Source organism: Idiotropiscis lumnitzeri, unplaced genomic scaffold (genome assembly GCF_059441095.1).
Source record: "Idiotropiscis lumnitzeri isolate Australia: NSW breed Sydney's pygmy pipehorse unplaced genomic scaffold, RoL_Ilum_1.0 HiC_scaffold_61, whole genome shotgun sequence".
Classification (NCBI taxonomy): Eukaryota; Metazoa; Chordata; class Actinopteri; order Syngnathiformes; family Syngnathidae; genus Idiotropiscis; species Idiotropiscis lumnitzeri.
Genome location: NW_028283599.1, coordinates 1008157 through 1031075, shown reverse-complemented (window position 1 = coordinate 1031075; position 22919 = coordinate 1008157).

Here is a 22919-nt window from a genome sequence, read left to right as displayed (position 1 = left end):
CCAAGTTTGGTGAGTTTTTGTGCATGTTTCGGGGGTCAAAAATGCAATCGAACAATCGGAAAAATAATAATAATAATAATTTCTACAAAAACAACAGGGACTTCGCAGCGGTCGCTGCTCAGGCCCTAATAATAATAATAATAATAATAATAATAAAAGTAATAATATTTTCTACAAAAACAATAGGGACCTCGCAGCCGTCGCAGCTCGGGCCCTAATAACAATTTCTAGAAAAACAATAGGGACCTCGCAGCGGTCACTGCTCGGGCCCTAATAATAATAATAATAATAATTTCCACAAAAACAATGGGGACCTCGTAGCGGTCGCTGCTCGGGCCCTAATAATAATTTCTCCATAAACAATAGGGACCTCGCCGCGGTCGCTGCTCGGGCCCCAATAATAATTTCTACACAAAGTCCATTGTGGTGACCCGCCCCTTTTAAGTAAATTCAAAATGGCCGACTTCCTGTAAAACCTAGCTCATTGCTCCAAGAGACTTTTTTGTAGGTCTTGGTCTTATACATACAGTGAACCCTCGCTACTTCGCAGTTCACCTTTCGCGGGTTCAGTGCTTCGCGGGTCTAAAAAATATTCGGGGGCATTGTAGTTTCGCCGAGCGGCACGACGGGGCGCTGGAGCGGTTAGACGGCCAGTGTGCGCCGAAGAAGAGCGTGGGCGAAGAGGAGAGTGGACGAAGAAGAGCACGTTCCCCCGGACACGATCGGTGGCGACGTTTCGCGCGGTTCGGACAGTACCAGAGCTCCGGCCGGCGTGCGTGGCAGTTAAGCCGTAGAGGAGAACCTTCCCCGGGCACGGGCGGTTCCAACCGGCCCCTAAGTTTAACCGAATGGAAGCTCCGGAGGAGGAGGGCATGCTCGCGTCACAGTAAGCCGAAGAGGAGCACCTTCCCCGGGCACGGGCGGTTCCAAGCGGCCCCTAAGTTTAACCGAATGGAAGCTCCGGAGGAGGAGGGCATGCTCGCGACACAGTAAGCCGAAGAGGAGCACCTTCCCCGGGCACGGGCGGTGCCAAGCGGCCCCTAAGTTTAACCGAATGGAAGCTCCGGGGGAGGAGGGTGGGCGTGTGTCACAGTTAAGCCGAATTGGAGCACCTCTTCCGCCCGGGCACGAGCGGAGCGCGAAGCTGTCAGTTATGAATGAATAAATGAATAAATAAATAAATAAATAAAGAATGGCACCTTTCATTGCAGAGGGCACACCGGACGGCGTACCAGCAGGTAAAAGTCGGAGTAATTAAATAAATACAAAAAGAATGGCTGGGGAATAAAAAAATAATACGTTTTAATAATAATTTGTTTTTTTTGTTATAACATGAATTTCACTCTCTCTCTCCCCGTATATATATATATATATATATATATTGTATTTTTTTTTTAAGCATTTTTGAAGGTGCGCCGCTACTTCGCGGATTTTCAGTTTTCGCGGGTGGTCTCGGTCCCCATTAACCGCGATAACCGAGGGTTCACTGTACTCCATAAAATTTACAAAAAGCGAGGTGAAACACTCAACCAGGGCTGCTCTGCATGTTGTGCTGGGCCACCTGGAACAACAGCGGAGCTATGCAAGGATGCTCTTTGTGGACTACAGCTCGGCATTCAACACGATCATCCCAGACATCCTCGTCGCCAAACTGGACACTCTCGGCCTCCCTGCCCTCACACACATCTGGATTAAGGACTTTCTGACCAACAGACCCCAGACTGTGTTTCTCGGCCCCTACACGTCCTCCACCCTCATGGTGAGCACCGGTTCCCCCCAAGGATGCGTGCTGAGCCCTCTCCTGTACGCCCTCTACACCTACGACTGCAGCCCGGCCCACGGCAACAACACCATCGTCAAGTTTGCTGACGACACGACAGTGGTCGGTCTGATCTCGGAAGGTGACGAGACAGCCTACAGAGAGGAGGTAGGGAGACTGACAACTTGGTGCAAGGACAACAGACTGCACCTTAACTCTGCTAAAACAAAGGAGATTGTCGTCGACTTCAGGAGGAACAAGACGCTGCCGCCCCCCCTCTGCATCGAAGGCGTGTGTGTGGAGAGAGTCCACACGTTCAAGTTCCTGGGAGTACAGATCTCCGATGACCTTTCTTGGAGTCACAACACCACAGCAGTGGTAAAGAAGGTCCGCCAACGTCTGCACTTCCTGAGAGTCCTCAGGAAATTCAACCTGGACAGGAAGCTGCTGCTGGCCTTCTACCACTCGTCCATCGAGAGCCTGCTGACGTACTGTGTCTCCACCTGGTACAGCGGCTGCACTGAGGCGGACAGAGTGAGGCTCCAGAGGACAGTCAAAACAGCGCAAAGGATTATTGGCTGCCCTCTCCCCTCGCTGTCGGACATCTACACCGCCCGGTGCCTCAGAAGGGCTCTCAACATCGTCAAAGACAATACCCACCCAAACTCACACCTGTTCGACCGGTTGCCCTCTGGCAGGCGCTACAGATGCATCAAATCAAGGACCAATAGACTGAGAAACAGTTTCTTTCCGAGAGCCATCTCCATACTGAACTCTCACACACACACGAGACCACCCTAACCTTGCAAAACAGCATTGTGATGTGTTTCTATATGCCCTATTCAGTACTGAATTCCATTGCACTGTCTTATTTATTTATCTAATTTATATATTGTCTGTATTATTGTTGTCTTGCACTGGAGAGGGGAGCCCTCTAATCTCGTTGCACACTTGAGTACAATGACAATAAAGGGATTTCTATTTCTATTCTATTCTTTTTTTAACTTTTCTCGAGGGCCATGGCGAGCCATTTCAAAAAAGCTGCACAACTAACGTATAAAATATTGATAAATTTGCTCGGCCTGATGTGTGTGTAAAGTTTCACGAGTTGTCGTTCATATTTAGAACCTCATAATCAGCGTTGTTTTATTGCCGAACAGTGCAATGCCACTCCCACAACTTTACACGAAAAAGGACGAATTTCGTATTGTGACATCCTCATGGCCGAAACAGTCATCCGAGCATATATGAGGGCGGCCTTGTTGAGTTGCACGGAGAAAAACATCCAAGAAAATAACTTGTATTAGCTTTTACCAGTTGGTGGCGCTACTACTACGATGAAAAATAAGTTGGTAGATGTCTTCAGGGCTGAAGTATCCTCAAATGTGTACAACTTCGAGAAGATAGGATCATCTGAGTCATGTTGCCGGAGCTTTTGTTGCCACAGAGTACAATCTGACTTTTCAGCACCGTAATAGCCACGCCTTTTGCCAAAACGTCACAAAATTCGGCAGAGAGAAAGATCATTGTCTTGAGTCTTTTCTGACTAATTTTCAGTCGGATTTGTCAAAAGGGCACCGTGCAGGATGTGAAAATTAAAATAAAAACACATTTTTGATTCCACTTGGCGGCGCTGTGTGTATAACAAAATAATAACATTAAGATGTCTTCAGGTCGGGACGTTTTATTTACAGGTGAAGGTTTGGATTTTCAGGAGCATGTGCAGGGGAGTTATTAAGCATTCATTTATTTGTATTAGGTTCATTTTGTCTTCTTATTATTGATATTTGACTGATTCATTAAAAGCAGACAATTATGTTTTAGGTTAATTTTTTACCTGACATGTTTCGGCGAGTCTTTCGCCTTCTTCAGAGTGTCGCATGATGGTGTCTTGAGACCCGTCTTTATCAGCTGATGTTCCATGAGGGTGTGACTTACCTGTCAAAAAAATGAAAAATCAGAGCAGTAAAAGAACAAGCACAACATGAACATTACAAATCAGCAATCACTGACCACTGCAAAAGGGAAAACCACATCATGGACCGGGAGAAGGGCAGGGTCATCCGCACCGAAGAGAACAAACAACAGCGCTGGATCAGAGAGGCCATTGAGATCTGCAAGCGAGGCATAAAAACCATGAACAGAGACAAGGGAGCCTTCATCCTCTCTACCACCTAGAGCAGCATCTTGGCGGAGTGAACGGACAGCGGGGGGTGTGACTTGCCTTCATTCTTGTGACAGGTAAGTCACGCCCTCATGGAACATCAGCTGATAAAGACGGGTCACAAGACACCATCATGTGACACTCTGAAGAAGGCGAAAGACTTTCGTATTGTGACATCCTCAAGGCCTAAACACTCATCCGAGCAAATATAAGGTAGATTTTGTGAACCTGCCCGGAGAAAAACATCAACGAAAATAATTTGTATTTGTTTTAACCAGTTGGTGGCGTGTTAGAATAATATTTGGAGGTTATTATACATTTGCCATGACGCAACTTTATTTCAATACATGGTGCACATATCATGTTGAAAAGAAGGGCGGTGGCACTTCTTCAGAAGTGAGTCTGAAGCAAGCAACATCGTGCTAGGTCCTGATAAGAGATGCTGACGTCAAAGTCAGCTGCGACCCACGACGACACACCAATGATGAACCGGACCAAACCAGCTTTTGAGAAGACGAACTGTACCACCCTTGAGTGTAATCTGATTCCCCGATGTTGTAAAAGGGAATGTGTGAAAAGCATCGAGGAACAGAAGGAAGATGAAGTTGCCAAATAAACTTTGTTAACCTTTCTGTCTCCACTTGAGCTGTCTGTCTCTCCTTTTAGCTTTCGAACACGATATGTCAAATTGGCGAACCTGACATAAAATTGGTCCTTCAGAGCCGTGAACCCAACATACTGGAGGCGTCCAGGGGCGAAGCCGACGACCGGGGACAATCGTGGCCACGACAAGATGAGGATTCTTTCTTTTTTTGGACCTGGTCCTCGACTTTGCTACTGGATGCTGAAAGTTGAAGGGAGGCTGCGGAGAGAGACGTTCAGCTCATCTTGGGTGAGTGTGTGAAGTCCGAATGTGATGAATGAGTGTGATAAATGTGGGCATTTGAAGGGGTACGTAGTTAAATTCTGCGTTAACAGGAGGGCGGACTCCTCTGCAAGTAAGTAGTTAAATTCCGTGGGGATATTGTGGGGACTAGACAGAGTAAGTCTTTAAAACTGTGTAAAACCGTAAGAATACTAGTCAATGTTACGTGAAGAGACAGAGATAGTCTATAACACTGATAAAGGATAACAGGGGTGTATCCTCCACGCGCGTTTGAAAGGGGAAAAAAAGAGAAATAAGGGGAAAAAAAAGACGAGGGAAAAAAATAAATAAATAAAAAGGGAAAAATAGTGTGAATGAATAAGTGTGTATGGAGGCTTGCAACCTCATTTTGGAACAGGAAATTTAACCGACAACTGTCTGGGAAGCAGAAGCTTGGGAATTACCTAAAACAGAGTAATTGTCAGCCTGTTCAGGGATTGGAGAACAGTTTAGGAAAACATGGGGAAATCAAACAGTAAAAAAGCTAGCAAAAAGGATCCGAAACAACAATTGACGTGTAAGGACTAGAAATTTATAGAAAGCCAATGTCCGGAAAAAGTAAAACATTTAAACTCATGGATAACAAAATATGAATTCACTGGTCAGCTTAGTACACAAAAATACTTACAAAATAAAACGAAGAGAAGAGAGAGAAAAAAAAAAAAAAAAAAAAAAAAAAAAAAAAAAAAAAAATTCTTCCAAAAAATATTTTTCGCAATATTGACACATGTTGACACACATGTCAAACAGGAGGGATGGTATGGTAAGACAAACCAAACCAATTTTATACAACATATGGGTTTTAATTTTTTCTCAAAAGATTTTTTGAAGAGCCTGTATGATCTGTGCTCGACACAATTGTCAGGGAAACATAAGCCCAAAACGAGGACAGTTTCCCCAAGCAACATACACCTTGTGCATTGTAAAAAGTCATCTCAACCCTACCCTATTAGGGGTCTCTCGGTTGACATGATTTTCGCGTGGATAAAAAATTGAGATTTTGTGTTGTGTAGGTTTGGTTGCACTTAAAGCTGTGTTTCATGCATGTGTCCGAGACCATTACTATGAGTAATTCCAACAGCTTCCATCAACATGCCTTTTAGAAGTAATGATGAAATTAACACCTAATGCGGACTGCATTGCTTGGAATGATGTGTACGCTGCGATTAAGGCAACGAAAGATAAGTCTATCTTTTCTACCGATGTGGCAGTGGCTAACTTTACTTGTGTTAATCTCACAGGAACACAAGTGGTGTAAGACAACTGTACTCCAAGCAGGTACACTACTGCCACGCAGCGATGTGTGGTGGTGGTGCGGGGTACTAAATTATTTGATTCATTAAAGGACGCAGTTGGAACTTGTGCATTGGTGTCACTTCTCTTACCAGTGTCTATTTTTCCATCCACAGCAAGGGATATTCAAAGGGCAGTTGAAGCCGACGAATACCCCTATTATTACGCCAGGAAAAGACGAAGTGCTTCCTGGAGGGATGGTGATATGACTTATTTGGATGCAATTGGCCAACCAAGGGGCGTACCAGATGAGTATAAATTGGTAAATCAAATCGCAGCGGGGTTCGAGTCCATTCTTCTTTGGATTACACCGAATAAGAATGTGGATCGAATAAATTACATACACTATAACGTGCAAAGATTGGGGAACTTCATTGAAGAAGGATTTATAGCTATTAAAGAACAATTGGTCCTACGTCGTCCTTCCATCTGGGGTGACGTAAAATTGGTCCAAAAGAACAATTGGCAGCAACATCACTCATGGCATTTCAAAACCGCATCGCGGTGGACATGCTGTTGGCAGAGAGAGGAGGGGTTTGCGCCATGATTGGGGATCAATGGTTGTACTTTCATTCCTAACAACACTTCTCCGGAAGGGTCCCTCACAAGAGCCATTGCAGGCTTGCGCACCCTGAAGCATAAGCTGAAGGAACACTCAGGTGTGACTACCTCTGCATGGGATGAGTGGTGGAACAAAACGTTTGGTAAATATAAAAATATGGTATTTTCTGTAATGATTTCTATAACAATGTTCACCTCAATCCTTGTACTGTATGGATGTTGTTGTATTCCCTGCATTCGCGTTTTGCTTTTCCGACTTATCTCAACAGCTCTCGCTCCAACAAATTCCAAACGACAGGAAATATATCCTTTGATTAATTACAGAAGTGCTGGTGATGGAGGAGACAGTGATGACCAAGTTGATGACGACGACTGAATTTACCTGGGAGATCCTATTCGTTAATCCAAAACGCTCAAATACATTAAAGTTAAACAAAGAAAAATAGAGGGGTTTACATTTGCTATCAAGCTAATGATTTGATGGAATTAAATCTTTGGAAATTCCATTGATGATAATATTTGGGGCAAATGTAGAATAAACAGGGGGGAATGTTAGAATAATATTTGGAGGTTATTATACATTTGCCATGACGCAACTTTATTTCAATACATGGTGCACATATCATGTTGAAAAGAAGGGCGGTGGCACTTCTTCAGAAGTGAGTCTGAAGCAAGCAACATCGTGCTAGGTCCTGATAAGAGATGCTGACGTCAAAGTCAGCTGCGACCCACGACGACACACCAATGATGAACCGGACCAAACCAGCTTTTGAGAAGACGAACTGTACCACCCTTGAGTGTAATCTGATTCCCCGATGTTATAAAAGGGAATGTGTGAAAAGCATCGAGGAACAGAAGGAAGATGAAGTTGCCAAATAAACTTTGTTAACCTTTCTGTCTCCACTTGAGCTGTCTGTCTCTCCTTTTAGCTTTCGAACACGATATGTCAAATTGGCGAACCTGACATGGCGCTACCACTGCGATCAAAAATAAGTTGGCAGCCGTCTTCAGGGCCTGAATATCCTCAAATGTGAAAAATTTCGAGAAGATGGATCATCTGAATCATTTTGCAGGAACTTTTGTTGCCACGGAGAATAATCAGACTCTGCGGCACCGCAATAGCCACGCCCTTCGAAGGAAAGTCACAAAAATAGGGATAGAGTAAGATCAATGTCTTGAGTCTTTTCTAGCCAATTTTCAATCGGATTCGTTAAAAGGGCACCGTGCAGTACGTCAAAATGTAAAAAATGTTATTGATTGGCGCAAGGTGTATAACAGAATATAAACATATAGATGTCTTCAGGTACCGACTCTTTATGTACATGTGAAGTTTTGGATTTTTAGCAGCATGTGCAGGAGAGTTATTAAGCATTTTGTCCATTGCGGCGAAGGAAATCTTAAGTGAAAACTTTGAAGCCCCGCCCCCGTCATATAGTATTTCGGAAACAAAAGATTTTAGCCCCAGTGTTTGTCCCAGGTCTTAAGATGCTACAGACAGAATTTTAAGGCAATCAGATGAAGCCTTTAGGATCAGGGTGCAAAAGAATGACCCCTGTAAACATGCAAAAAAGGGCAAAAGTCGGACTTTCAAAAATTCATAACTCACTTCCTGTTCATATTAGACGTTAAAATATCAAATTTCTCGCCATGCCCGATGAGACTGCCAAGTTTGGTGAGTTTTTGTGCATGTTTCGGGGTCAAAAATGCGATCGTACAATCGGAAAAATAATAATAATAATAATTTCTACAAAAACAACAGGGACTTCGCAGCGGTCGCTGCTCAGGCCCTAATAATAATAATAATAATAATAATAAAAGTAATAATATTTTCTACAAAAACAATAGGGACCTCGCAGCCGTCGCAGCTCGGGCCCTAATAACAATTTCTAGAAAAACAATAGGGACCTCGCAGCGGTCACTGCTCGGGCCCTAATAATAATAATAATAATAATTTCCACAAAAACAATGGGGACCTCGTAGCGGTCGCTGCTCGGGCCCTAATAATAATTTCTACATAAACAATAGGGACCTCGCCGCGGTCGCTGCTCGGGCCCCAATAATAATTTCTACACAAAGTCCATTGTGGTGACCCGCCCCCTTTTAAGTAAATTCAAAATGGCCGACTTCCTGTAAAACCTAGCTTATTGCTCCAAGAGACTTTTTTGTAGGTCTTGGTCTTATACATACAGTGAACCCTCGCTACTTCGCGGTTCACCTTTCGCGGGTTCAGTGCTTCGCGGGTATAAAAAATATTCGGGGGCATTGTAGTTTCGCCGAGCGGCACGACGGGGCGCTGGAGCGGTTAGACGGCCGGCGTGCGCCGAAGAAGAGCGTGGGCGAAGAGGAGAGTGGACGAAGAAGAGCACGTTCCCCCGGACACGATCGGTGACGACGTTTCGCGCGGTTCGGACCGTACCAGAGCTCCGGCCGGCGTGCGTGGCAGTTAAGCCGTAGAGGAGCAATTTCCCCGGGCACGGGCGGTGCCAAGCGGCCCCTAAGTTTAACCGAATGGAAGCTCCGGAGGAGGAGGGCATGCTCGCGTCACAGTAAGCCGAAGAGGAGCACCTTCCCCGGGCACGGGCGGTTCCAAGCGGCCCCAAAGTTTAACCGAATGGAAGCTCCGGAGGAGGAGGGCATGCTCGCGACACAGTAAGCCGAAGAGGAGCACCTTCCCCGGGCACGGGCGGTGCCAAGCGGCCCCTAAGTTTAACCGAATGGAAGCTCCGGGGGAGGAGGGTGGGCGTGTGTCACAGTTAAGCCGAATTGGAGCACCTCTTCCGCCCGGGCACGAGCGGAGCGCGAAGCTGTCAGTTATGAATGAATAAATGAATAAATAAATAAATAAATAAAGAATGCCACCTTTCATTTCACAGGGCACACCGGACGGCGTACCAGCAGGTAAAAGTCGGAGTAATTAAATAAATACAAAAAGAATGGCTGGGGAATAAAAAAATAATACGTTTTAATAATAATTTGTTTTTTTTGTTATAACATGAATTTCACTCTCTCTCTCCCCGTATATATATATATATATATATACGTATATATATATATATATATATATATATATATATATATATATATATATATATAGATAGATATGTATATATATATATTTATATATATATATATATTGTATTTTTTTTTTAAGCATTTTTGAAGGTGCGCCGCTACTTCGCGGATTTTCAGTTTTCGCGGGTGGTCTCTGTCCCCATTAACCGCGATAACCGAGGGTTCACTGTACTCCATAAAATTTACAAAAAGCGAGGTGAAACACTCAACCAGGGCTGCTTTTTTGAACATTTCTCGAGGGCCATGGCGAGCCATTTAAAAAAAGCTGCACAACTAACGTATAAAATATTGATAAATTTGCTCTGCCTGATGTGTGTGTAAAGTTTCACGAGTTGTCGTTCATATTTAGAACCTCATAATCAGCGTTGTTTTATTGCCGAACAGTGCAATGCCACTCCCACAACTTTTCACGAAAAAGGACGAATTTCGTATTGTGACATCCTCATGGCCGAAACAGTCATCCGAGCATATATGAGGGCGACCTTGTTGAGTTGCACAGAGAAAAACATCCAAGAAAATAACTTGTATTAGCTTTTACCAGTTAGTGGCGCTACTACTACGATGAAAAATAAGTATGTAGATGTCTTCAGGGCTGAAGTATCCTCAAATGTGTACAACTTGTGTACACGGGCGGTTCCAAGCGGCCCCTAAGTTTAACCGAATGGAAGCTCCGGAGGAGGAGGGCATGCTCGCGACACAGTAAGCCGAAGAGGAGCACCTTCCCCGGGCACGGGCGGTTCCAAGCGGCCCCTAAGTTTAACCGAATGGAAGCTCCGGAGGAGGAGGGCATGCTCGCGACACAGTAAGCCGAAGAGGAGCACCTTCCCCGGGCACGGGCGGTGCCAAGCGGCCCCTAAGTTTAACCGAATGGAAGCTCCGGGGGAGGAGGGTGGGCGTGTGTCACAGTTAAGCCGAATTGGAGCACCTCTTCCGCCCGGGCACGAGCGGAGCGCGAAGCTGTCAGTTATGAATGAATAAATGAATAAATAAATAAATAAATAAAGAATGCCACCTTTCATTTCACAGGGCACACCGGACGGCGTACCAGCAGGTAAAAGTCGGAGTAATTAAATAAATACAAAAAGAATGGCTGGGGAATAAAAAAATAATACGTTTTAATAATAATTTGTTTTTTTTGTTATAACATGAATTTCACTCTCTCTCTCCCCCCGTATATATATATATATATATATATATATATATATATATATATATGTACAACTTCGAGAAGATAGGATCATCTGAGTCATGTTGCCGGAGCTTTTGTTGCCACAAAGTACAATCGGACTTTTCAGCACCGTAATAGCCACGCCTTTTGCCAAAACGTCACAAAATTCGGCAGAGAGTAAGATCATTGTCTTGAGTCTTTTCTGACTAATTTTCAGTCGGATTCGTCAAAAGGGCACCGTGCAGTACGTGAAAATTAAAATAAAAACACATTTTTGATTCCACTTGGCGGCGCTGTGTGTATAACAAAATAATAACATTAAGATGTCTTCAGGTCGGGACGTTTTATTTACAGGTGAAGGTTTGGATTTTTCGGAGCATGTGCAGGGGAGTTATTAAGCATTCATTTATTTGTATTAGGTTCATTTTGTCTTCTTATTATTGATATTTGACTGATTCATTAAAAGCAGACAATTATGTTTTAGGTTAATTTTTTACCTGACATGTTTCGGCGAGTCTTTCGCCTTCTTCAGAGTGTCGCATGATGGTGTCTTGAGACCCGTCCGTCTTTATCAGCTGATGTTCCATGAGGGTGTGACTTACCTGTCAAAAAAATGAAAAATCAGAGCAGTAAAAGAACAAGCACAACATGAACATTACAAATCAGCAATCACTGACCACTGCAAAAGGGAAAACCACATCATGGACCGGGTGAAGGGCAGGGTCATCCGCACCGAAGAGAACAAACAACAGCGCTGGATCAGAGAGGCCATTGAGATCTGCAAGCGAGGCATAAAAACCATGAACAGAGACAAGGGAGCCTTCATCCTCTCTACCACCTGGAGCAGCATCTTGGCGGAGTGAACGGAAAACGGGGGGTGTGACTTGCCTTCATTCTTGTGACAGGTAAGTCACGCCCTCATGGAACATCAGCTGATAAAGACAGGTCACAAGACACCATCATGTGACACTCTGAAGAAGGCGAAAGACTTTCGTATTGTGACATCCTCAAGTCCTAAACACTCATCCGAGCAAATATAAGGTAGATTTTGTGAACCTGCCCGGAGAAAAACATCAACGAAAATAATTTGTATTTGTTTTAACCAGTTGGTGGCGCTACCACTGCGATCAAAAAGAAGTTGGCAGCCGTCTTCAGGGCCTGAATATCCTCAAATGTGAAAATTTTCGAGAAGATTGATCATCTGAATCATTTTGCAGGAACTTTTGTTGCCACGGAGAATAATGAGACTCTGCGGCACCGCAATAGCCACGCCCTTCGAAGGAAAGTCACAAAAATAGGGATAGAGTAAGATCAATGTCTTGAGTCTTTTCTAGCCAATTTTCAATCGGATTCGTTAAAAGGGCACCGTGCAGTACGTCAAAATGTAAAAAATGATATTGATTGGCGCAAGGTGTATAACAGAATATAAACATATAGATGTCTTCAGGTACCGACTCTTTATGTACATGTGAAGTTTTGGATTTTAGCAGCATGTGCAGGAGAGTTATTAAGCATTTTGTCCATTGCGGCGAAGGAAATCTTAAGTGAAAACTTTGAAGCCCCGCCCCCGTCATATAGTATTTCGGAAACAAAAGATTTTAGCCCCAATTTTAGCCCCAGTGTTTGTCCCAGGTCTTAAGATGCTACAGACAGAATTTTAAGGCAATCAGATGAAGCCTTTAGGATCAGGGTGCAAAAGAATGACCCCTGTAAACATGCAAAAAAGGGCAAAAGTCGGACTTTCAAAAATTCATAACTCACTTCCTGTTCATATTAGACGTTTAAAATATCAAATTTCTCGCCATGCCCGATGAGACTGCCAAGTTTGGTGAGTTTTTGTGCATGTTTCGGGGGTCAAAAATGCAATCGAACAATCGGAAAAATAATAATAATAATAATTTCTACAAAAACAACAGGGACTTCGCAGCGGTCGCTGCTCAGGCCCTAATAATAATAATAATAATAATAATAAAAGTAATAATATTTTCTACAAAAACAATAGGGACCTCGCAGCCGTCGCAGCTCGGGCCCTAATAACAATTTCTAGAAAAACAATAGGGACCTCGCAGCGGTCACTGCTCGGGCCCTAATAATAATAATAATAATAATTTCCACAAAAACAATGGGGACCTCGTAGCGGTCGCTGCTCGGGCCCTAATAATAATTTCTACAAAAACAATAGGGACCTCGCCGCGGTCGCTGCTCGGGCCCCAATTATAATTTCTACACAAAGTCCATTGTGGTGACCCGCCCCCTTTTAAGTAAATTCAAAATGGCCGACTTCCTGTAAAACCTAGCTCATTGCTCCAAGAGACTTTTTTGTAGGTCTTGGTCTTATACATACAGTGAACCCTCGCTACTTGGCGGTTCACCTTTCGCGGGTTCAGTGCTTCGCGGGTCTAAAAAATATTCGGGGGCATTGTAGTTTCGCCGAGCGGCACGACGGGGCGCTGGAGCGGTTAGACGGCCGGTGTGCGCCGAAGAAGAGCGTGGGCGAAGAGGAGAGTGGACGAAGAAGAGCACGTTCCCCCGGACACGATCGGTGGCGACGTTTCGCGCGGTTCGGACAGTACCAGAGCTCCGGCCGGCGTGCGTGGCAGTTAAGCCGTAGAGGAGAACCTTCCCCGGGCACGGGCGGTGCCAAGCGGCCCCTAAGTTTAACCGAATGGAAGCTCCGGAGGAGGAGGGCATGCTCGCGTCACAGTAAGCCGAAGAGGAGCACCTTCCCCGGGCACGGGCGATTCCAAGCGGCCCCTAAGTTTAACCGAATGGAAGCTCCGGAGGAGGAGGGCATGCTCGCGTCACAGTAAGCCGAAGAGGAGCACCTTCCCCGGGCACGGGCGGTGCCAAGCGGCCCCTAAGTTTAACCGAATGGAAGCTCCGGGGGAGGAGGGCGGGTGTGTGTCACAGTTAAGCCGAATTGGAGCACCTCTTCCGCCCGGGCACGAGCGGAGCGCGAAGCTGTCAGTTATGAATGTATAAAAGAATAAATAAAGAAATGAATAAAGAATGCCACCTTTCATTTCACAGGGCACACCGGACGGCGTACCAGCAGATAAAAGTCGGAGTAATTAAATAAATACAAAAAGAATGGCTGGGGAATAAAAAAATAATACGTTTTAATAATAATTTGGTTTTTTTGTTAAAACATGAATTTCACTCTCTCTCTCCCCGTATATATATATATATATATATATATATATATATATATATATATATATATATATATATATTTATATATTTATTATATATATTGTATATTTTTTTAAGCATTTTTGAAGGTGCGCCGCTACTTCGCGGATTTTCAGTTTTCGCGGGTGGTCTCTGTCCCCATTAACCGCGATTACCGAGGGTTTACTGTACTCCATAAAATTTACAAAAAGCGAGGTGAAACACTCAACCAGGGCTGCTTTTTTTAACATTTCTCGAGGGCCATGGCGAGCCATTTCAAAAAAGCTGCACAACTAACGTATAAAATATTGATAAATTTGCTCGGCCTGATGTGTGTGTAAAGTTTCACGAGTTGTCGTTCATATTTAGAACCTCATAATCAGCGTTGTTTTATTGCCGAACAGTGCAATGCCACTCCCACAACTTTACACGAAAAAGGACGAATTTCGTATTGTGACATCCTCATGGCCGAAACAGTCATCCGAGCATATATGAGGGCGGCCTTGTTGAGTTGCACGGAGAAAAACATCCAAGAAAATAACTTGTATTAGCTTTTACCAGTTGGTGGCGCTACTACTACGATGAAAAATAAGTTGGTAGATGTCTTCAGGGCTGAAGTATCCTCAAATGTGTACAACTTCGAGAAGATAGGATCATCTGAGTCATGTTGCCGGAGCTTTTGTTGCCACAGAGTACAATCTGACTTTTCAGCACCGTAATAGCCACGCCTTTTGCCAAAACGTCACAAAATTCGGCTGAGAGAAAGATCATTGTCTTGAGTCTTTTCTGACTAATTTTCAGTCGGATTTGTCAAAAGGGCACCGTGCAGGATGTGAAAATTAAAATAAAAACACATTTTTGATTCCACTTGGCGGCGCTGTGTGTATAACAAAATAATAACATTAAGATGTCTTCAGGTCGGGACGTTTTATTTACAGGTGAAGGTTTGGATTTTCAGGAGCATGTGCAGGGGAGTTATTAAGCATTCATTTATTTGTATTAGGTTCATTTTGTCTTCTTATTATTGATATTTGACTGATTCATTAAAAGCAGACAATTATGTTTTAGGTTAATTTTTTACCTGACATGTTTCGGCGAGTCTTTCGCCTTCTTCAGAGTGTCGCATGATGGTGTCTTGAGACCCGTCTTTATCAGCTGATGTTCCATGAGGGTGTGACTTACCTGTCAAAAAAATGAAAAATCAGAGCAGTAAAAGAACAAGCACAACATGAACATTACAAATCAGCAATCACTGACCACTGCAAAAGGGAAAACCACATCATGGACCGGGAGAAGGGCAGGGTCATCCGCACCGAAGAGAACAAACAACAGCGCTGGATCAGAGAGGCCATTGAGATCTGCAAGCGAGGCATAAAAACCATGAACAGAGACAAGGGAGCCTTCATCCTCTCTACCACCTAGAGCAGCATCTTGGCGGAGTGAACGGACAGCGGGGGGTGTGACTTGCCTTCATTCTTGTGACAGGTAAGTCACGCCCTCATGGAACATCAGCTGATAAAGACGGGTCACAAGACACCATCATGTGACACTCTGAAGAAGGCGAAAGACTTTCGTATTGTGACATCCTCAAGGCCTAAACACTCATCCGAGCAAATATAAGGTAGATTTTGTGAACCTGCCCGGAGAAAAACATCAACGAAAATAATTTGTATTTGTTTTAACCAGTTGGTGGCGCTACCACTGCGATCAAAAATAAGTTGGCAGCCGTCTTCAGGGCCTGAATATCCTCAAATGTGAAAAATTTCGAGAAGATGGATCATCTGAATCATTTTGCAGGAACTTTTGTTGCCACGGAGAATAATCAGACTCTGCGGCACCGCAATAGCCACGCCCTTCGAAGGAAAGTCACAAAAATAGGGATAGAGTAAGATCAATGTCTTGAGTCTTTTCTAGCCAATTTTCAATCGGATTCGTGAAAAGGGCACCGTGCAGTACGTCAAAATGTAAAAAATGTTATTGATTGGCGCAAGGTGTATAACAGAATATAAACATATAGATGTCTTCAGGTACCGACTCTTTATGTACATGTGAAGTTTTGGATTTTTAGCAGCATGTGCAGGAGAGTTATTAAGCATTTTGTCCATTGCGGCGAAGGAAATCTTAAGTGAAAACTTTTAAGCCCCGCCCCCGTCATATAGTATTTCGGAAACAAAAGATTTTAGCCCCAGTGTTTGTCCCAGGTCTTAAGATGCTACAGACAGAATTTTAAGGCAATCAGATGAAGCCTTTAGGATCAGGGTGCAAAAGAATGACCCCTGTAAACATGCAAAAAAGGGCAAAAGTCGGACTTTCAAAAATTCATAACTCACTTCCTGTTCATATTAGACGTTAAAATATCAAATTTCTCGCCATGCCCGATGAGACTGCCAAGTTTGGTGAGTTTTTGTGCATGTTTCGGGGTCAAAAATGCGATCGTACAATCGGAAAAATAATAATAATAATAATTTCTACAAAAACAACAGGGACTTCGCAGCGGTCGCTGCTCAGGCCCTAATAATAATAATAATAATAATAATAAAAGTAATAATATTTTCTACAAAAACAATAGGGACCTCGCAGCCGTCGCAGCTCGGGCCTTAATAACAATTTCTAGAAAAACAATAGGGACCTCGCAGCGGTCACTGCTCGGGCCCTAATAATAATAATAATAATAATTTCTACATAAACAATAGGGACCTCGCCGCGGTCGCTGCTCGGGCCCCAATAATAATTTCTACACAAAGTCCATTGTGGTGAACCGCCCCTTTTAAGTAAATTCAAAATGGCCGACTTCCTGTAAAACCTAGCTCATTGCTCCAAGAGACTTTTTTGTAGGTCTTGGTCTTATACATACAGTGAACCCTCGCTACTTCGCGGTTCACCTTTCGCGGGTTCAGTGCTTCGCGGGTATAAAAAATATTCGGGGGCATTGTAGTTTCGCCGAGCGGCACGACGGGCGCTGGAGCGGTTAGACGGCCGGCGTGCGCCGAAGAAGAGCGTGGGCGAAGAGGAGAGTGGACGAAGAAGAGCACGTTCCCCCGGACACGATCGGTGGCGACGTTTCGCGCGGTTCGGACCGTACCAAGGCTCCGGCCGGCGTGCGTGGCAGTTAAGCCGTAGAGGAGCACCGTCCCCGGGCACGGGCGGTGCCAAGCGGCCCCTAAGTTTAACCGAATGGAAGCTCCGGAGGAGGAGGGCATGCTCGCGTCACAGTAAGCCGAAGAGGAGCACCTTCCCCAGGCACGGGCGGTTCCAAGCGGCCCCTAAGTTTAACCAAATGGAAGCTCCGGAGGAGGAGGGCATGCTCGCGTCACAGTAAGCCGAAGAGGAGCACCTTTGCCGGGCACGGGCGGTTCCAAGCGGCTCCTAAGTTTAACCGAATGGAAGCTCCGGAGGAGGCGGGCATGCTCGCGTCACAGTAAGCCGAAGAGGAGCACCTTCCCCGGGCACGGGCGGTGCCAAGCGGCCCCTAAGTTTAACCGAATGGAAGCTCCGGGGGAGGAGGGCGGGCGTGTGTCACAGTTAAGCCGAATTGGAACACCTCTTCCGCCTGGACACGAACGGAGCGCGAAGCTGTCAGTTATGAATGAATAAATGAATAAATAAATAAATAATTAAAGAATGCCACCTTTCATTTCACAGGGAACACCGGACGGCGTACCAGCAGGTAAAAGTCGGAGTAATTAAATAAATACAAAAAGAAATGCTGGGGAATAAAAAAATAATACGTTTTAAAAATAATTTGTTTTTTTTGTTATAACATGAATTTCACTCTCTCTCTCTCTCTCTCTCCCCGTATATATATATATATATATATATATATATATATATATATTTATTATATATATTGTATTTTCTTTTAAGCATTTTTGAAGGTGCGCCGCTACTTCGCGGATTTTCAGTTTCCGCGGGTGGTCTCGGTCCCCATTAACCGCGATAACCGAGGGTTCACTGTACTCCATAAAATTTACAAAAAGCGAGGTGAAACACTCAACCAGGGCTGCTTTTTTGAACATTTCTCGAGGGCCATGGCGAGCCATTTCAAAAAAGCTGCACAACTAACGTATAAAATATTGATAAATTTGCTCTGCCTGATGTGTGTGTAAAGTTTCACGAGTTGTCGTTCATATTTAGAACCTCATAATCAGCGTTGTTTTATTGCCGAACAGTGCAATGCCACTCCCACAACTTTTCACGAAAAAGGATGAATTTCGTATTGTGACATCCTCATGGCCGAAACAGTCATCCGAGCATATATGAGGGCGACCTTGTTGAGTTGCACGGAGAAAAACATCCAAGAAAATAACTTGTATTAGCTTTTACCAGTTGGTGGCGCTACTACTACGATGAAAAATAAGTTGGTAGATGTCTTCAGGGCTGAAGTATCCTCAAATGTGTACAACTTCGAGAAGATAGGATCATCTGAGTCATGTTGCCGGAGCTTTTGTTGCCACAAAGTACAATCTGACTTTTCAGCACCGTAATAGCCACGCCTTTTGCCAAAACGTCACAAAATTCGGCAGAGAGTAAGATCATTGTCTTGAGTCTTTTCTGACTAATTTTCAGTCGGATTTGTCAAAAGGGCACCGTGCAGGATGTGAAAATTAAAATAAAAACACATTTTTGATTCCACTTGGCGGCGCTGTGTGTATAACAAAATAATAACATTAAGATGTCTTCAGGTCGGGACGTTTTATTTACAGGTGAAGGTTTGGATTTTCAGGAGCATGTGCAGGGGAGTTATTAAGCATTCATTTATTTGTATTAGGTTCATTTTGTCTTCTTATTATTGATATTTGACTGATTCATTAAAAGCAGACAATTATGTTTTAGGTTAATTTTTTACCTGACATGTTTCGGCGAGTCTTTCGCCTTCTTCAGAGTGTCGCATGATGGTGTCTTGAGACCCGTCTTTATCAGCTGATGTTCCATGAGGGTGTGACTTACCTGTCAAAAAAATGAAAAATCAGAGCAGTAAAAGAACAAGCACAACATGAACATTACAAATCAGCAATCACTGACCACTGCAAGGAAAACCACATCATGGACCGGGAGAAGGGCAGGGTCATCCGCACCGAAGAGAACAAACAACAGCGCTGGATCAGAGAGGCCATTGAGATCTGCAAGCGAGGCATAAAAACCATGAACAGAGACAAGGGAGCCTTCATCCTCTCTACCACCTAGAGCAGCATCTTGGCGGAGTGAACGGACAGCGGGGGGTGTGACTTGCCTTCATTCTTGTGACAGGTAAGTCACGCCCTCATGGAACATCAGCTGATAAAGACGGGTCACAAGACACCATCATGTGACACTCTGAAGAAGGCGAAAGACTTTCGTATTGTGACATCCTCAAGGCCTAAACACTCATCCGAGCAAATATAAGGTAGATTTTGTGAACCTGCCCGGAGAAAAACATCAACGAAAATAATTTGTATTTGTTTTAACCAGTTGGTGGCGCTACCACTGCGATCAAAAATAAGTTGGCAGCCGTCTTCAGGGCCTGAATATCCTCAAATGTGAAAAATTTCGAGAAGATGGATCATCTGAATCATTTTGCAGGAACTTTTGTTGCCACGGAGAATAATCAGACTCTGCGGCACCGTAATAGCCACGCCCTTCGAAGGAAAGTCACAAAAATAGGGATAGAGTAAGATCAATGTCTTGAGTCTTTTCTAGCCAATTTTCAATCGGATTCGTTAAAAGGGCACCGTGCAGGACGTCAAAATGTAAAAAATGATATTGATTGGCGCAAGGTGTATAACAGAATATAAACATATAGATGTCTTCAGGTACCGACTCTTGATGTACATGTGAAGTTTTGGATTTTTAGCAGCATGTGCAAGAGAGTTATTAAGCATTTTGTCCATTGCGGCGAAGGAAATCTTAAGTGAAAACTTCAAAGCCCCGCCCCCGTCATATAGTATTTCGGAAACAAAAAATTTTAGCCCCAGTGTTTGTCCCAGGTCTTAAGATGCTACAGACAGAATTTTAAGGCAATCAGATGAAGCCTTTAGGATCAGGGTGCAAAAGAATGACCCCTGTAAACATGCAAAAAAGGGCAAAAGTCGGACTTTCAAAAATTCATAACTCACTTCCTGTTCATATTAGACGTTAAAATATCAAATTTTTCGCCATGCCCGATGAGACTGCCAAGTTTGGTGAATTTTTGTGCATGTTTCGGGGGGGCAAAAATGTAATCGAACAATCGGAAAAATAATAATAATAATTTCTACAAAAACAACAGGGACTTCGCAGCGGTCGCTGCTCAGGCCCTAATAATAATAATAACAATAATAATAAAAGTATTAATATTTTCTACAAAAACAATAGGGACCTCGCAGCCGTCGCAGCTCGGGCCCTAATAACAATTTCTAGAAAAACAATAGGGACCTCGCAGCGGTCACTGCTCGGGCCCTAATAATAATAATAATAATAATTTCCACAAAAACAATGGGGACCTCGTAGCGGTCGCTGCTCGGGCCCTAATAATAATTTCTACATAAACAATAGGGACCTCGCCGCGGTCGCTGCTCGGGCCCCAATAATAATTTCTACACAAAGTCCATTGTGGTGACCCGCCCCTTTTAAGTAAATTCAAAATGGCCGACTTCCTGTAAAACCTAGCTCATTGCTCCAAGAGACTTTTTTGTAGGTCTTGGTCTTATACATACAGTGAACCCTCGCTACTTCGCGGTTCACCTTTCGCGGGTTCAGTGCTTCGCGGGTATAAAAAATATTCGGGGGCATTGTAGTTTCGCCGAGCGGCACGACGGGCGCTGGAGCGGTTAGATGGCCGGCGTGCGCCGAAGAAGAGCGTGGGCGAAGAGGAGAGTGGACGAAGAAGAGCACGTTCCCCCGGACACGATCGGTGGCGACGTTTCGCGCGGTTCGGACCGTACCAGAGCTCCGGCCGGCGTGCGTGGCAGTTAAGCCGTAGAGGAGCACCTTCCCCGGGCACGGGCGGTGCCAAGCGGCCCCGAGGTTTAACCGAATGGAAGCTCCGGAGGAGGAGGGCATGCTCGCGTCACAGTAAGCCGAAGAGGAGCACCTTCCCCGGGCACGGGCGGTTCCAAGCGGCCCCTAAGTTTAACCAAATGGAAGCTCCGGAGGAGGAGGGCATGCTCGCGTCACAGTAAGCCGAAGAGGAGCACCTTCGCCGGGCACGGGCGGTTCCAAGCGGCCCCTAAGTTTAACCGAATGGAAGCTCCGGAGGAGGCGGGCATGCTCGCGTCACAGTAAGCCGAAGAGGAGCACCTTCCCCGGGCACGGGCGGTGCCAAGCGGCCCCTAAGTTTAACCGAATGGAAGCTCCGGGGGAGGAGGGCGGGCGTGTGTCACAGTTAAGCCGAATTGGAACACCTCTTCCGCCCGGGCACGAACGGAGCGCGAAGCTGTCAGTTATGAATGAATAAATGAATAAATAAATAAATAAATAAAGAATGCCACCTTTCATTTCACAGGGCACACCGGACGGCGTACCAGCAGGTAATAGTCGGAGTAATTAAATAAATACAAAAAGAATGGCTGGGGAATAAAAAAATAATACGTTTTAATAATAATTTGGTTTTTTTGTTATAACATGAATTTCACTCTCTCTCTCTCTCTCTGTATATATATATATATATATATATATATCTATATATATATATATATATATATATATTTATTATATATATTGTATTTTTTTTTAAGCATTTTTGAAGGTGCGCCGCTACTTCGCGGATTTTCAGTTTCCGCGGGTGGTCTCGGTCCCCATTAACCGCGACAACCGAGGGTTCACTGTACTCCATAAAATTTACAAAAAGCGAGGTGAAACACTCAACCAGGGCTGCTTTTTTGAACATTTCTCGAGGGCCATGGCGAGCCATTTAAAAAAAGCTGCACAACTAACGTATAAAATATTGATAAATTTGCTCTGCCTGATGTGTGTGTCAAGTTTCACGAGTTGTCGTTCATATTTAGAACCTCATAATCAGCGTTGTTTTATTGCCGAACAGTGCAATGCCACTCCCACAACTTTTCACGAAAAAGGATGAATTTCGTATTGTGACATCCTCATGGACGAAACAGTCCTCCGAGCATATATGAGGGCGACCTTGTTGAGTTGCACGGAGAAAAACATCCAAGAAAATAACTTGTATAAGCTTTTACCAGTTGGTGGCGCTACTACTACGATGAAAAATAGGTTGGTAGATGTCTTCAGGGTTGAAGTATCCTCAAATGTGTACAACTTCGAGAAGATAGGATCATCTCAGTCATGTTGCCGGAGCTTTTGTTGCCACAAAGTACAATCGGACTTTTCAGCACCGTAATAGCCACGCCTTTTGCCAAAACGTCACAAAACTCCGCAGAGAGTAAGATCATTGTCTTGAGTCTTTTCTGACTAATTTTCAGTCGGATTCGTCAAAAGGGCACCGTGCAGTACGTGAAAATTAAAATAAAAACAAATTTTTTATTCCACTTGGCGGCGCTGTGTGTATAACAAAATAATAACATTAAGATGTCTTCAGGTCGGGACATTTTATTTACAGGTGAAGGTTTGGATTTTTAGGAGCATGTGCAGGGGAGTTATTAAGCATTCATTTATTTGTATTAGGTTCATTTTGTCTTCTTATTATTGATATTTGACAGATTCATTAAAAGCAGACAATTATGTTTTAGGTAAATTTTTTACCTGACATGTTTCGGCGAGTCTTTCGCCTTCTTCAGAGTGTCGCATGATGGTGTCTTGAGACCCGTCTTTATCAGCTGATGTTCCATGAGGGTGTGAATTACCTGTCAAAAAAATGAAAAATCATAGCAGTAAA